Genomic DNA, 18,035 nt, shown 5'->3' on the forward strand with positions numbered 1-18,035 from the left:
GGTGTTGAGTTTGATAAGTTCTTTATAGATTTTGGATACTAGCCCTTTATTGGATATGTCACTTGCAAATATTTTCTCCCATTCTGTCGGTTGTCTTTTGGTTTTGTGGACTGTTTCTTTTGCTGTGCAAAAGCTTTTTGTCTTGATGAGGTCCCAAGAGTTCATTTTTGCCCTGGCTTCCCGTGCCTTTGGCGATGTTTCTAGGAAGAAGTTGCTGCAGCTGAGGTTGAAGAGGTTGCTGCCTGTGTTCTCCTTTAGGATTTTGATGGACTCCTGTCTCACGTTTAGGTCTTTCAACCATCTGGAGTCTATTTTTGTGTGTGGTGTAAGGAAATGGCCCAGTTTCATTCTTCTGCACGTGGCTGTTCAATTTTCCCAACACTATTTGTTGAAGAGACTGTCTTTTTTCCATTGGACATTCTTTCCTGCTTTGTCAAAGATGAGTTGACCATAGAGTTAAGGGTCCATTTCTGGGCTCTCGATTCTGTTCCATTGATCTATGTGTCTGTTTTTGTGCCAGTACCATACTGTCTTGATGATGACAGCTTTGTAATAGAGCTGGAAGTCCGGAATTGTGATGCCGCCAGCTTTGCTTTTCTTTTTCAAGATTCCTCTGGCTATTCGGGGTCTCTTCTGGTTCCATACAAATTTTAGGATTATTTGTTCCATTTCTTTGAAAACAGTGCATGGTATTTTGATGGGGATTGCATTGAATGTGTAGATTGCCCTAGGTAGCACTGACATCTTCACAATGTTTGTCCTTCCGATCCATGAGCATGGGAAGTTTTTCCATTTCTTTGTGTCTTCTTCAATTTCTCGCATGAGTATTTTATAGTTTTCTGAGTACAGATCCTTTGCCTCTTTGGTTAAATTTATTCCTAGGTATCTTATGGTTTTGGGTGCAATTGTAAATGGGATCGACTCCTTGATTTGTCTCTCTTCTGTCTTGTTGTTGGTGTATAGGAATGCCACTGATTTCTGTGCATTGATTTTCTATCCTGCTACTTGACTGAATTCCTGTATGAGTTCTAGCAGTTTTTGGGTGGAGTCTTTTGGGTTTTCCACATACAGTATCATATCATCTGCAAAGAGTGAGAGTTTGACTTCGTCTTTGTCGATTTGGATGCCTTGGATTTCTTTTTGTTGTCTGATTGCTGTGGCTAGAACTTCTAATACTATGTTGAATAGCAGTGGTGAGAGTGGACATCCCTGCCGCGTTCCTGACCTTAGGGGAAAAGCTCTCAGCTTTTCCCCATTGAGAATGATATTCGCTATAGGTTTTTCATAGATGGCTTTTATGATATTCAGGTAGGTACCCTCTATCCCTATACTCTGAAGAGTTTTGATCAAGAAAGGATGCTGTACTTTGTCAAATGGTTTTTCTGCATCTATTGAGAGGATCGTATTATTCTTGTTCTTTCTTTTGTTAATGTATTGTATCACATTGATTGATTTGCGGATGTTGAACCAGCCTTGCAGCCCAGGGATAAATCCCACTTGGTCATGGTGAATAATACTTTTCATGTACTGTTGGATCCTGTTGGCTAGTACTTTGGTGAGAATTTTTGCATCCATGTTCATCAAGGATATTGGTCTGTAATTCTCCTCTTTGATGGGGTCTTTGTCTGGTTTTGGGATCAAGGTAATGGTGGCCTCATAAAATGAGTTTGGAAGTTTTCCTTCCATTTCTATTTTTTGGAACAGTTTCAGGAGAATAGGTATTAATTCTTCTTTAAATGTCTGATAGAATTCCCCTGGGAAGCCATCTGGCCCTGGGCTTTTGTTTGTTGGGAGATTTTTGATGACTGCTTCCATTTCCTTAGTGGTTATAGGTCTGTTCAGGTTTTCTATTGCTTCCTGGTTCAATTTTGGTAGTTGATACATCTCTAGGAATGCACCCATTTCTTCCAGGTTATCCAATTTGCTGGCATAGAGTTGTTCATAGTATGTTCTTATAATTGTTTGTATTTCTTTGGTGTTGGTTATAATCTCTCCTCTTTCCTTCATGATTTTGTTGATTTGGGCCCTTTCTCTTTTCTTTTTGATCAGTCTGGCGAGGGGTTTATCAATCTTGTTAATTCTTTCAAAGAACCAGCTCCTAGTTTCGTTGATCTGTTCTACTGTTCTTTTGGTTTCTAGTTCATTGATTTCTGCTCTGATCTTTATGATTTCTCTTCTCCTGCTGGGTTTAGGCTTTATTTGCTGTTTTTTCTCCAGCTCCTTTAGGTGTAGGGTTAGGTTGTGTATTTGAGACCTTTCTTGTTTCTTGAGAAAGGCTTGTATTGCTATATACTTTCCTCTCAGGACTGCCTTTGCTGTATCCCAAAGATTTTGAACAGTTGTGTTTTCATTTTCATTGGTTTCCGTGAATTTTTTTAATTCTTTAATTTCCTGGTTGACCCATTCATTCTTTAGTAGGATGCTCTTTAGCCTCCACATATTTGAGTTCTTTCCGACTTTCCTCTTGTGATTGAGTTCTAGTTTCAAAGCATTGTGGTCTGAAATATGCAGGGAATGATCCCAATCTTTTGGTACTGGTTGAGACCTGATTTGTGACCTAGGATGTGATCAGTTCTGGAGAATGTTCCATGGGCACTAGAGAAGAATGTGTATTCTGTTGCTTTGGGATGGAATGTTCTGAATATGTCTGTAAAGTCCATTTGGTCCAGTGTTTCATTTAAAGTCTTTATTTCCTTGTTGATCTTTTGCTTAGATGATCTGTCCATTTCAGTTAGGGGGGTGTTACAGTCCCCCACTATTATTGTATTGTTGTCAATGTGTTTCTTTGCTTTTGTTATTAATTGCCTTACATAATTGGCTGCTCCCACGTTAGGGGCATAGATATTTACAATTGTTAGATCTTCTTGTTGGATAGATCCTTTAAGTAGGATATACTGTCCTTCTTCATCTCTTATTACAGTCTTTGTTTTAAAGTCTAATTTGTCTGATATAAGGATTGCCACCCCAGCTTTCTTTTGGTGTCCATTAGCATGGCAAATGGTTTTCCACCACCTCACTTTCAATGTGGGGGTGTCTTTGGGTCTAAAATGAGTCTCTTGCAGACAGCATATTGATGGGTCTTGTTTTTTAATCCAATCTGATAGCCTGTGTCTTTTGATTGGGGCATTTAGCCCATTTACATTCAGGGTAACTATTGAAAGGTATGAATGTAGTGCCGTTGTATTGCCTGTAAGGTGACTGTTACTGTATATTGTCTGTGTTCCTTTCTGATCTATGCTGCTTTTAGGCTCTCTCTTTGCTTAGAGGACCTCTTTCAATATTTCTTGTAGGGCTGGTTTTGTGTTTGCAAATTCCTTTAGTTTTTGTTTGTCCTGGAAGCTTTTTATCTCTCCTTCTATTTTCAATGAGAGCCTAGCTGGATATAGTATTCTTGGCTGCATATTTTTCTCATTTAGTGCTCTGAAGATATCATGCCAGTCCTTTCTGGCCTGCCACGTCTCTGTGGATAGGTCTGTCGCCAATCTAATGTTTCTACCATTGTAGGTTACATATCTCTTCTCCCGAGCTGCTTTCAGGATTTTCTCTTTGTCTCTGAGACTCGTAAGTTTTACTGTTAGATGTCAGGGTGTTGACCTATTTTTATTGATTTTGAGAGGGGTTCTGTGTGCCTTCTGGATTTTGATGCCTGTTTCCTTCCCACATTAGGGAAGTTCTCTGCTATTATTTGCTCCAATATACCTTCTGCCCCCTCTCTCTTTCTTCTTCTTCTGAGATCCCAATTATTCTAATGTTGTTTCATCTTATCGTATCACTTATCTCTCGAATTCTGCCCTCGTGATCCTGTAGTTGTTTCTCTCTCTTTTTCTCAGCCTCTTTATTTTCCATCATTTGGTCTTCTATATTGCTGATTCCCTCTTCTGCCTCATTTATCCTAGCAGTTAGTGCCCCCATTTTTGATTGTACCTCATTGATAGCCTTTTTGATTTCGACTTGGTTAGATTTTAGTTCTTTTATTTCTCCAGAGAGGGTTTCTCTAATAACTTCCACACTTTTTTCAAGCCCAGCTAGTATCTTTAAAGTCATGATTCTGAACTCTAGGTCCAACATTGTACTAATGTCAGTATTGAGTAGGTCCCTGGCAGATGGTACTACCTCTTGTTCTTTTTGCTGAGGTGATTTTTTTCGTCTTGTCATTTTGTCCAGAGGAGAACAGATGAATGAAAGAACAGAATGCTAACAGGTTATCAACGTCTCCAGCAAATATACTGTATACAAATCAGAAAAGACCTGAAACCAGGGGACAAGGGAAAGAAAGAAGAGGAAAAAAAAAAAAGGAAAAAGAAAAAGATAAAAACAAACAAAAACAGAAAAAAAAAAACAGAATATGATCAAATATGATCAGGCTAGTGCATAGATCAGTGCCACACAGTAGCTTTTGGGCATATTTTGGTCTTTTAGAAGAAAGTGACTGCTAAAATTTTAAAGGAAGAAAAACTTATATATGTACAAAATAAGGGTTGATACAATGAAGGGATGGCAGATGACTGTAAAAATGAAAATTATAAAAGATTTTATAAAAGGACTTAATAAGAAGTTGTTTTTAAAAAGAAAGAAGAAGATTTAAAAAGAAAAAGAAAAAAGAAAAAAAAAGGGAGAGAATGTGATCAGGCAGGAGACTAGAACAAAGCCATACACTAGTGATTTAGGGTATATTTTGATCTGTTAGAAGAAATTGTATCTCAAAATTTTAAAGAGAGAACAACTTATATATATATGCCAAAAATAAGGGAAACTACTATGAAGGGATAAAAATATGACTCTAAAAATGAAAAATAAAAAATGTTTTTTTAAAAAAGGGATTGATAAGATGTTGTTTGAAAAAGGGAAAAAGAAAAATTCAAAAAAAAACAGTTAAAAAATTTAACTTTGAAAAACTAATGAATTATGGTAAAAAAGCCATGAATTCTATGTGCAGTATTCCCCTAGCGCTGGAGTTCTCCCGTTCTCCTTGATCGGTAAACTTGGTCTTGGCTTGCTGGCTGTTCGTGCTGATCTTCTGGGGGAGGGGCCTGTTGCCGTGGTTCCCAAATGTCTTTGCCGGAGGCTGAATTGCCCCGCCTTTGTCGGTCTGGGCTAAGGAAGCTGCTCCAGTTTGCTCTCAGGAGCTTTTGTTCCCTGCAAGCTCTGGGTACAGCTTTGGAGGACCAGGGTGAAAATGGTGGCCTCCCAATCTCCGCCCGGAGGAGCTGAGAACTCGGGGCCCCGCTCCTCAGTGCGCCCCCAGAGAAAAGCAGTCACTCCCGTCTCCCCGGTCTCCGGCCGCACTCCGCGCTCACCCGGCCTGTGACCGAGCGTTGCTATCTCTGGGACCCAACCCCGTGTGGAGTCTCCAAACCCAGCGGATCCCTGTGGTGCGCTTCCACGCCGTTCCTCCCAGGGGAGGAAGGGGAGTCTCCCCGGATCTGCCGCTTGTTGGGTCCCTGCTGGAGGAGCAGTGGCCCGACTGGGCCGCGGATCACAGTTTACGGCCACCCCGAGCTGAGAGCCCGCGCCTCGGCTATGTCTCTGCAGCCGGCTTCCCCGCTCCGATACCTGGGAGCTCTGCTGCACTCAGGCACCCCCGGTCTTTCTGTGACCCCGAGGGTCCTGAGACCACACTGTCCCGCGAGGGTTCCACCCGCCGCTTAGCCACTGGAGCGACGTCCCTCAGCAGAGCCGACTTCTAAAAGTTCCGATTTTGTGCTCAGCGGCTCTAGCACTTGCCAGAAGTGGCCAATGGAGGCCCCCTCCCCCGCCGTCTATCCTCCCAAATATCACCTCGGATTCACTTCTCCACACGTCCTACCTTCCAGTAAGTGGTCGCTTTTCTGTTCGGAGTGTTGTTACTATTCTTATTTTCGATCTCCTGTTGAGTTCATAGGTGTTCAGAATGGTTTGATCCCTATTCAGCTGAATTCCTGAGACCAGACGAAATCCAGGTCTCCTACTCGTCCGCCATCTTGCTCCGCCCCCCGTCTTCTGTATTTTTAAAAACCTATTATCCAGCTACCTGGAAGCCTTTTATGAAATTCGGCTGTACCTCCCCCATACGTGGCGCGGCGGGCAGGCCCGGATGTGGGTTCTGACACGTGACGGGCAGCAGCGGAAGAAAGCCTGCTCTGTGACTACCTGGGAGCTCTGGCTTCATTCCTGTTGTGTGTGGGCCCCACCAACCTTTCATCAGAAGAGCCCTTGTCACAAACCTCAGTGATTTCAATCATGAGGTTATTGTCCTTATTTTAAATACACAAGCGTAAACACAATGCAAAGAGTTCTTCCAGCCCTTCAGAAGTGGTATGAGGGTGAGATAGATGTGAACAATATTTGTATAACAAAACGCCAACGGAACATTTTAAATTCTAAGCCTTTTATTACCAAAGACTGCTATAACCTGTGCTAGCTTTATTCCAATAACTCCTGTAGTTATCACTTTCCCAAGATCTAACATGCTTGCCTGTCCTTCGTAATTGTCTATATTAGTCTGGCAAGATGTATATATGAAAAATATGTCTGATTACTACCCATAAACGTGTTTTGCTAAAAATTAATCTAATTCAGTTCCCCACAATTTTTTTTCCCCTTATACCATACCGGTCTATAATTTACAAGATAGATCAACTCACCTGACTAGTGTTACTGCTTGAGTCAAGTCATACAGGAGAATAGCTCCAGGTGTTAGAATCATTAACTAAGGATATTAAGCCCGTAAATAAGATCTTCCTGTATGTGTTTTACCAATGAAGAGTGTTTCATACTGCCACCAATTAAGGCTAAGAAAATTAAACATCATTTACAAACAAGATTAAAGATATTTTTCCTTCCACAACCAATTAAGGAAATCAGAAGGAAAATGTTTTGATTCATGCTCATCATATATATGTAAATATATCACATAATGGCTCATATTTAGCAAACATGAAATACCAAAACACAAATGAAAAATATTTTGGCATCTGTCCGGTCCTTGAGCTGGCTAGCGCAAAGTGTGATTTGAAAGTGTTTTAGTCCTGCTGTTAAACACTTACTGATATGAATAAATTAATTGTAGATTACTTTTATCAGAATCACAATGAACTTTTAAAACACAGTGAGGGAGGGACCCTGTTCTAGTCACACATCAAACAGAAATGAGAGGGAAATTACCACGGAACACAGAAATCCTGGGGCTTCTGAGCAAAGGGACATCTTGTGTTCATATTTTGAGGGAACCCCTCCTCACTATGAACACAAGAGTAACCAATACATTTTTAAAAATTCAAATTTATAAAAACAAGAGGAGTCACCTTCTTGGATTGTAACAGATCAATGAGATCCACTGACACAGTTATGAGCAGAAAGGAAGGAGCCTTAAACCTGCCGGCCCTGGGTTCAGAATCTGTGGGTAACAGAGATCAAAGCAGCCCATCTGTTATAATGAATTTGCACCCATTGCACTATGCTAAGCTAGAGGCTGCAGAAGAGCTAAAATAATCTGTCCCTTCTGCCAGGGCTAGATTGTGCATCAAGTTGTACCCCTACAGAAAGAGTACAGGAGGAAACCAACCCAGTTCAGTAAACGGACTTGCTGTGTAAATAAAAACAATATGGCACAGGAGCCCCGAGCCAGGAAGACAAGATTTGTACTGACTCTCGAGAATGAATGACACCAGGTGGAGGCAACTATAAAATGACTAGACAGGAATAATTAGGCAGAGAGAAAGAGAGAAACAACTCCCACTCAAGATGAGCATACAAATGAAAATTCCAACACAAATGATGGCATTAACATTGAGAAAGACAATCATGAGGATCTGAGTTAGTATAACCATCTTCCCCTCCAAGAACACTGTCAGTTCCCACCTATGTGATCCGAGCATGCGCACACACCTTGCTAAGGGCTCTGATAATAATTTCAGGGTGTATGTGCGAGTGTCGTGTGTACATGAGCAGAAATGAAATTGTGGTAGCAAACAAAAGCATGTATCACACTGAACTATAATGATATTAAAATATACACTGCTGGCTTCAGAGTCATGAAGTATGATTTGATACACAGTTTCCTGGAATTTCAAGATAATTTGCCTTAGTATAGAGGTACACAAAAAAAATCAAGTGTATTGAGAAAGGATGTTCCATCATGTTAGCATTTATAAGTTGAATCTTAATAATAGGTAAGAAAACATTGCATTAAGAGTTGAAGGATTAAAAAAAAAAAGGGTTGAAGGATTTAAGTTCAGGTCTTTCCAGCTTGCCAGCTGGGTGAACTTGGGAAAGTCATGTAGTTATCTGTGAATCTCAATTTTTCATCTGTGAAATTACCCGATCATGTTATCTGACTGCTTCAAAGATGAGAATATAACAAGAGAATGGATTTTTTTAAGATTTTATTTATTTATTTGAGAGAGAGAGAGAGCAAGTGAGAGAGAGCTGGGGGAGGGGCAAAACAAAGGGAGAGAGAATCTCAAGCAGACTCCCTGCTGAGCAGAGATTTTTTTCCCTACCCAGGGCTCAATCTCATGACCCTGAGATCATGACCTGAGCTGAAATCAACAGTCGATGCTTAACCAACAGAGCCACCCAAGGCACCCCAACAAAAGAATGGATTAAAAGCATCTCTCCTCTGCCTCAAATCTCACAAGATGAAAAAAAAAAAAAAAAAGATGATAGAAATACCTATCAAGGTTTGAAAACAGGGCAGAATGTCATTGGTATATTAGAGATTTTGAAGAATTCCTGTGATAAGAACCTGATAGGCTCATATTAATGGATAAGCAGGAGCAGAGAAACCACAAACTCAAACACACTCAAGAGAAAAGAGATCTTCCAGAAATTTCAGGGATGTACCAAGCTTGGGAACATGTATGCCAGGAGCAGGACAAAGGCATTGGGCAATTATCAGAGGAAGTAATTAAAGAACAACATTTAAAATAGTTGGGTAGTCTTGTCCCTCCTCTGCCTACCACGAACCAATAATGTTTTCTCTTCATTTAAAAGAAGAGAAATATTTTCTTTAAAAAAGGAAGGGTATGTGGCCCCTGGGTGGCTCAGCCGGTTAAGCGTTTGCCTTCCCCTCAGGTAATGATCACGGGATCCTGGGATTGAGCCCCACATCAGGCTCCCTGCTCAGTGGGGAGTCTGTGTTCTCTTTCTCTCTCTCAAATAAATACATAAAATCTTAAAAACAATAAAAAATAAAAAAGGAAGGAGGGGGTTGGGGACAGCACAGCTGGGGAGGAGCCTAAAATGGGTGTTGGTGCTAGACAGAGAAGCACCTCATTGCCTGAGGCCATTGTTGTTGTTGGCAGCCAAAGCAGGAAAGAAAATTTAGGTGGACAGTATTTGACTCCAGCATGGTCTGAGCACTGTTCTGTGGGTGTTGATATAAAAGCCTCACAGAGCAGCCCCTGAGACATTTGTCCCAGGAACACAGTAGAAGGGAAGGAGGGGCTCCATATCCAGAAGAGAATCTTGTCTTACTCTCTGCCCCTTCTCTTGTAGAACAACTTAAGCCCCAATTGCAAAGGCAAGGTATTAAAAACAAAACCTACAGCCACTAACAGTGATGAATCAAATGCAAAGATGAATCAAATGCAAAGATAAAATTTTAACCCAAAATAACTAGAAATGAACCACATGAGCAATAGACCCAAAACTCAATAAAAAGAAAGTCTATCTCCTCTGGGAAAAAAAAGTCATTGACTAAAGGCAGAGAGATCCAAGAGGTATCATATGCATGAAATAAAAAGTAAAATCAAGTGCTTTTATTTTATATTGCTAAATAACAAATTACCAATACACATTTAGGAGCTTGAAACAACATGTGTTCATTATCTTACATGTATAATGGGTGAGGAGTCCAGGTACGGCTTGGCTTGACCTTTTGCCCAGGATCTCACAAAGCTACATTCAAGCTATCAGCTGTGGCTAGCATCTTATCTGAAGCTCAGGAATCTTGACTTCTTGACCCACTTTAAAAGGATTCATCTGATTAGGTCAGGCCCACCCAGGACATCTTTTTAGATTAGCTTAAAATCAACTGAGTAAGAATCTTCATTACTTCTGTAAAATCCCTTTATCTTTGCTATACAATGTAACATTATCACAGGAAAAATATCAGATCACCTTTGCTCTATTCTACTGGTTACAAGCAAGTTGCAGGTCCTGCCCACACTTAGAAGAAGGGGATTATACAAAAGCATGAGTCATTAGAGGTTTTGGATTTTTTCCTGCCATGTTAAGGAATATGAAAAGTTTTAAGTATAATGATCAAAATATAAAGTAAAAACTCAGAAGCTGAATGGTTTAAAGGAATAGGCATATCTGAGGACTAAATTTGAGATCATTGAAATATAATTTATAGACATCAAAATGCACAGATGGTAATGAACACATCTAAGGAACACATACCCCTATAAGTTTTCTGGTGCCCCTTCTTAGTCAGTTGTAACCATTTCTCAGGCATCCACTTCTCTGATTTCCATCACCATAGATTAGTGTTTTGTTTTTTTTTAAAGATTTTATTTATTTATTTGACAGAAAGACACAGAGAGAAAGAGAGCACAAGCAGGGAGAAGCAGGCTCCCCGCTGGGCAGGGAGCCGGATGTAAGGGCTCGATCCCAGGACCCCAGGATCATGACCTGAGCCTAAGGCAGACACTTAACAACTGAGCCACCTAGGCGCCCCACCACAGAATAGTTTTGCCAGCTCTAGAATAAAAGTTTTGAGGGGTACCTGGCTGGCTCAGTTGGTAGAGCATGCGATTCTTACTCTCAGTTGTCAGCTCAAGCCCCACGTTGAGTGTGGAGCCTATTTAAAATATAAATAAACAAATAAATAGAATAAAAGTTTTGAAGGTGAACAACAGTGCCTTGTTTCCAATCTCACAATACAGACTTCAGTCTTTCAACATTAAAACTGTAGGTTTCCTATAGATGCCCTTTATCAGGAATTCCTAGTTTGTTGCAGTGTTTTTTTTTTTTTAATTTTAAATTGTAAGTGGCCAAATACTGTCAAACGGTTTTTCTGCATCTATTAAGATAATAGTATGATTTTTTAAATTTTATCTTTTTCATAAAACTAATTGTACTAACTGATTTTCAAATGTTAAACCAACCTTTCATTTCTGGGATAAACCCCACTTTGCATTACCATTTATTCTTATCATATATTTGACGCACTTAGTTTGTGTTCTAAGGGGTGTTAAGCTTTAGATCTTCTTTGATAGTAACATCTTTGTCTGGCTTTGGTATTCGAGTTCTGTTGCCCTAATAACATTAAATAAAAAGATTTTCTTCCTCTGTTTTCTGAAAAATTTACAAATAAAAGTTCATGTAGATTTGTATTTTTCCTTACCTAAAAGTTTCAGTTCACCACTGAATCATAGGGATTTATCTGTGGGAAGATTTTAAATTATCAATTACATTTTCTTAACAAGTATAAGGGCTAATTGGCTTTTCTGTTTCTTCCTGTGTCAGTATTGTTACTTTGTGTGTTTCAAGGATGGCATGTGTTCATTTCATCTACACAGACAAATTACATTGCATAACATTGTTCACAATATTCCCTTGTTGTCTTTCACTAGCTTAAAAATTTGTACTCATGCCTCCTCTTCTATTTTGAATAATGATCAACCTGTTTATCAATTTTATGGTGCTCAAAGTTTCAACTGTCGGTTTTGTTGATTTTTCTCTATTGTCTGTGCATTTCCTGTTTATTCATCTCTGTTCTTTCCTTCATTTTTTTCATTTATCCTATTTCCTTTGGGCTAATTTGTTTTGGGGTGGGGATTCATTAGGAAGGGACAAGGTGAGGGAAAAGTTATGTATCTTCGTAAGAGTGTGGATAAATTAGAATATGCATTTGTAAAAGCTTATCAAATTCTACACTTAAGACTTTTGTACTCTACTGTATGCACTTTGTATCTCAAAAACCTGTAAACAAATATGAACTCTACTGTAAAATTGTGCTTTACAGTAATGTGATTAACAATTCTGAAACTACTTTTCATGTATTCAACTTGAACAAATGAGTATTTATACTAAGAATAATAGGAACCAAGTTTCTTACTTTTGGAGAAGGGGATCACAAATATAGAAAATGGCAAGATGTTCTGATTTTGATTTGGAACTGGAAGCACAATGTTACCTTCAAATGTTTCCAAAAAATAATATAATATAATGTGTGTGTGTGTGTGTGTGTGTGTGTGTGTGTTTATGAAGGGAGAGAAAAGGAGATAGAGACAGAGAATAATAAAGAAAAGAGTCAAAACAGATGGGGTACCTGGGTGGCTCAGTCGGTTAAGCATCTGACTTCGGCTCGGGTCATGATCCCAGGGTCCTGGGATGGAGCTCCAAGTTGGGCTCCCTGCTCAGTTAGGAGTCTGCTTCTCCCTCTGCCCCTCCCCTCTGCTTGTGTGCTCTTTTCCCTCTCTCTCTCTCAAATAAATAAAACATTTTTAAAAAAAGAATCAAAACATAAAGATTTAGTAAGTGACATATAAGAATTCCTGTGCTTTGCTTGCATTTGTTTTCTGAAATTTTGATACCACATAAAAATTAAAAATTATAAAAAGTAAATTCTGCTATACAAATGAATGTCGATCTATTTTAACATTTCACAACTAAGATGTGCCCTCCTAGCTGGAGAAAGAATGATGAGGATGGCTTTAATTTGTGCCCTAGGTAAGCATGGCAGATTTCTATGACAGAAAGGTAAAGAATAGAAACACAGGGCACATTTTCTGGAAAGAAAATTGTTGATGTGTGTTTGTTCTTGAGAAACTCAAAAATAGAATACCTCTTTAAGAACACTTGCTGATGGGGGCGCCTGGGTGGCTCAGATGGTTAAGCGTCTGCCTTTGGCTCAGGTCATGATCCCAGGGTCCTGGGATCGAGTCCCGCATCGGGCTCCCTGCTCCTTGGGATCCTGTCTCTCCCTCTGCCTCTCTCTCTCTCTCTCTCTCTCTGTCTCTCATGAATAAATAAATAAAAATCTTAAAAAAAAAAATAAGAACACTTGCTGAGGGAAAAACAAACAAGCAAAAGTTGGCACAATGGTGCCTGAAGCCACTTTAGGAATCCCTTCTGTAACCTTTCTAGTAATTTTCCACACTCCGGACAAAAAATTGTCTGAATTTTCAGTCCTGAAACCAAATTGTCCTTTCTCTAAAAACTCTGTGACACGCTCATTTCCACCTTTTTCCGTTCCTAATTTTGGAACAAAGCAAGCTGTTATTAGGTTGTCTTTTTGCATTTATCAAATGAAAACCCCTGCTGAGGCTTTTCTTGAAAACTGAAATGAAAGAAATTTTGTATATTTTTTTTGTTTTGTTTTCTCTTCCCCTCCCTTATTTGGTGTGTGCATGTAAAGGGAAACTTCAAATTGCCACGATATAATTTAATTCCTTTCAAGGTCTGACAATGTCTTAATAACAACACAATAAAAGACCTGTTTAGGGTTTCCTACCTCAATTTAACTTTGTATCCAAGTACTTATCTATGTACTTTATCCCAAATTTTGTCATGCTGCATAATACACATTCCCTCGGTTCTGATCTGATAGAAGCATGTTGCTATAACATCAGAGAAAGGGATTTTCTGTTTTTACCTCCTGTCTTGACACTCAGGATGCCTCAGAAGCCTTTTTGTATGACTGCTGTTTCTGTAAGTTTGAACACAGCCTTAAAGCCAAACATTCGCTATTTCTTTAAATATACATATTTTTAAAATGATACAGACCTGTTGGGGGAATAGACTTCTTGTTTCTAAAAAAAATAGAGAGAATGTGTGAATGTTGCTTCAGAGATTAGCCTGCTCCATTTCTAATAGGCCATGTTTTGGGTACTACCAGATGTTAGCATATTCTTAATTCAAATCATCAGGTTCAATTACATCACCAGGAAGGACTGTTGTGTTCTTCCTGTATTTGAGCTATTAATAAAATATGTTTTTAATTTTCAAAATTGCTTGGCTTTGGAATGGGCCATTACTCTGGGGAGCTGGAAATACAGGAAGGCAAGCAGCATATTTGGACCACTGAGGTTTTCCAAGACACACACCAAAATAAATTTTTATAACTGTTTCCCCTTTGATACTTTACCTTATGTTGTCTATGATATAACACTGACTTAATTTCACTCATGAGCTCTGATGATGGCATTTTCGTTAGAACATGTATATCTAGATAGTGAACCCAAAGTTATTCTAAATCACTGTGATACAGTGAAAATGCATGCACGTGCCCGTGTGTGTGTGTGTGTGTGTGTGTACACACTGTAAAGACAGTCAAATTCTTTTCTATAATCCAGAGCCTTTCTATTCATGACTCGAAACCAAGGGAATGCACCCTGTGGGAAGCATTCACCCAACCTGTGCACAAATGTTTTGGCTGTGAAGTGGTGGGGACATATGGAAATCATTTTCCTTACACAAAACATGGCTGAGATAAGTCACACCTAGACAAAGGTTTCCACGATCCTCAAGAGCCAGGGTAGTTCAGAGGGAAGGTATAGCCCTCCTATTCTACTTCTTAAATGTCAGGGGTCTCATGGGCCAAGGGAACAAGAAATGTATTTTCTTAGTCTTAAAAAAAAAAAAAGAAAAGAAAAGATACATTCTGAAAGATTATTATTTATTTAAATTATTTTTAAATGTACATATTGTTGCTATTATAGTACCATTTTATTTTACTGTTTTTTAATGGATGTAAAGGTTGTATTGCACATTAAGGAAACCAGAAAGCAATTTTACTGAAGTTAGAGGTGAGAGGCAATATATTTGGAAAAAAAAAACAAAAAAACATTCAAACAAACAAAAACTTCACGGAGAAAAACCTCTAAAGCAGAAATGGTGAATAGGTTTTGAGTGCCAATTTTAGTTAATTGGTAGTGATTATATGAAGCGTGGATTGAGAAGGAATCTGAAGTGGTGTCTAACGTTTGTGGAAATGAGAATCTTTATTGATTAATGATTTCTGCTGTGAACCCCAGACTGGGAAGATGCCACATTTCCCTTGTGTATTTCCCAAACCTATGCATTTCCCTTGTGTATTTCCCAAACCAAGCGATCAAATTTTGTCTGCTCAAGTATCCTCCATATTTTAAGTACACACTCAAAAATGGGCCTTATGGAGAAACAGTAGAGATGTTATAACAAAGGAACATGGATTTATGAAAGAATACAAATAAACATGGCTCAAATCGAGACAAGGACATATAGACTGAAGGCACGAGTTCTGTGTGTGCTCTGGAAACCACCGATTTGGCCTTTGGCCTTTGATTTGCCAACTGAAAGGGGCAAGCTTCAATACCTGATACACAGTGTCCCTAAGAAAACAAAAGGACACTTTTTCAGGTGACTAACACATATTCCTGGTATGAATATGGGCCAAAGAGTTTACTCTCAAGTTACGAAAATGGAAGAATGCCATATAGTCAAGAACACTCTTAACAAAAATGCTACAGTGAACTTAATAGGCCTGTTTTGATCATGAATCTCCATGTACGATAGCGTGCTTCCAAAATAGAATTCAAGAACAGTGGGGGCCCCCGGGGTGGCTCAGTAGTTTAAGCGTCTGCCTTCAGCTTGGGTCATGATCCCAGGGTCTTGGGATTGAGCCCTGCTCAGCAGGAGTGTGCTTCTCCCTCTCCTCCCCACTCACGCTCCCTATGGCTATCTCTGTCTCTAAATAAATAAATAAATAAAGTCTTTAAAAAAATGAACAGTAATTATAAGGTAGTCCAAAGGTACAACCTACCAGTTACAAGATAAATAAATACTAGGGATAACTACAGTTAACACTGTTGTGTGGTATATATGAAAGTTAAAAGAGTAGATTCTACAAGGAGAACCTGTAGTTCTCATCACAAGGAAAATAATATATATTTTTTCTGTTTCTTTTTTATATCTACATGAGATGACAGATATTAACTAAATTTATTGTGGTGATAATTTTACAATCCATGTAAGTCAAATCGTATTAAACATACCATGCTGTATGTCAATTATATCTCAGTAAAACTATTTTAAAAGAGAACAGTTTTGTAGGAAACCAACCAAATGTGTTCTCTACTCATCTCATTAAGTTGGGTTTTTAATATCCAAGTCACAAAATCTTTTAATAGTGACCTTCCCCCGGTATTTAGATAAATGTTTAGTGGCTACAAGCTTAAGACTATGTTTATTAATAAGTATCTAGAATGTGTCTCTTTTTCATTGCCAGGTATGGGTAGATCTGCATGGATGGACAGACAGTCTGATTGAGGTAAGGGTTAATCTCAGTTTGGCTGTTGAAAAACCGAACACAGGTAAGTGTCTGAATAGAACATCAACCTGTCTCCCTGCCCAGGGCTGCAGCTGAGAGGCCAGCGACCCTCCCTTTCTCCAGCAGGAATGAAGTATATTCAACCTCCACCTCCTTTGTAAAACACAGAAGCATATAATGTGTGAATTCAGCATACAATTCCAAATTTTCTATTATTTGTTTTCAGTATACTCCTCAATCCAATGGTACTTTAGTTCTAAAAACAATGGAACAAAATAATTTGGTGGTACAAAAATGTGTTATTTAGAAGCCCAGTCATACAGGGAAAGAGAGTCATCTAATCAATGAAGCTAACTAAAAAGCCTACACGAACCTAGGTAGCTTCTCTTCCTACCCTAGAGTTTTTGAATTTGAGTTTATGAATCTTAATAGGACAATTAGCTTAGCTGGTTAGAGCATGGTGCTAATGATGCTAAGTTCAAGGAGTTGGTCCCCTAGGAGGCAGTGAGCTTTGAACAGAAAAAAATAAATAAATAAAATAAAACCATTTTCATAACCATAGCTTGGAGCTTTAAAACACCAATCATCTCTGTCACAGAGGCTCATCCTCATTCCTAACTGAGACTGGGGAGGAGCACGTGGATGGCTCAAGGCCACTTTTCACTACAACAGGGTTACAAAAGCACACAGGGGCTGCTGATGGTGGGCCACTCCTAGGCAGAAGAAAGTCCTGTGACTTTTGCCTTTTAGTGAAATTAGGTATGCTATACCCATGCCGAATATATATTAATTTTTCAAAATCCATTTCAACTCGATTCAATGAGGATAATGAAATCCAGAAGAGGGCAAAGACGAACTTTTACTAAGCATCTATTATGTCAGGCACTTTTAGATATCTTACAAGCATTCGATTATCTAATCATCATATCAACCCCTCTGGAGAATGCTTGTATATATGCAAATATGTACTTGTAACTCCAAAACTGGGTATTATGTATTATGGTCAGACACACTTGAGTCCCTAATCCCTTAATTGTTAGTTGGGTAACTTATGTGAGTTAGCTTCTCAAAACCTGATTCTCTTTCAACTAAATAAGAATATCCATAGTGTCTCCCTCAGAGAGGGAATGTTAAAATTAAATGGGATAAGATATATGAAGAGCTTACCCAGTCCCTGGGACATGACAACATTCAAGGGAAAAGCGAGAGGGAGAGAAGCAAGAAAATCAGTTACTCCAAGACTTGTTCCTTCCATGGTCTTGTACTCAGAGACCATTTTAATAAAGAATGCTTATGTCTGAAACAGGTGTTGGCAAACTATTTTCCGTAAAGGATAAGATAGTTAATATTTGGACCCTTGCCATCCATATGGTCTCTTTCCCGACTCAGCCCCGCTACTGCATTGAGAAAGTAGCCATAGACAATTCGTAAACACATGGGCGTGGCTGTGCCCCAATTAAAAACTTCATTTACCAAAAAAGACAGCAAGCCAGACTTGTCCCACAGGCCACAATTTGTCAAACCCTGCTCTAACAGTTTTTTTGTGCTATTTAGCTACATATTAATAACCCATTAAATTTAGCCTTCCGAAGTGAGACTTTAAAATCCTGAATAAGTTCTACTTCTGCATTCGTGTTAACAATTTTCTCTTGCTGTCTTTCAAAGCTTCTTTGTTTAACTATACTAAAGATCAGCTAAATTTGGCCCCAATTACAATGTTGTTGGGAATGAACAAGGAAATAGGGAACAATAGAAAAGTTTAAAAGCCTTTACCGGGGTGTAAGAATCTCAGCAT

The sequence above is a fragment of the Zalophus californianus genome, chromosome 3, assembly GCF_009762305.2.
Source record: "Zalophus californianus isolate mZalCal1 chromosome 3, mZalCal1.pri.v2, whole genome shotgun sequence".
NCBI lineage: Eukaryota > Metazoa > Chordata > Mammalia > Carnivora > Otariidae > Zalophus > Zalophus californianus.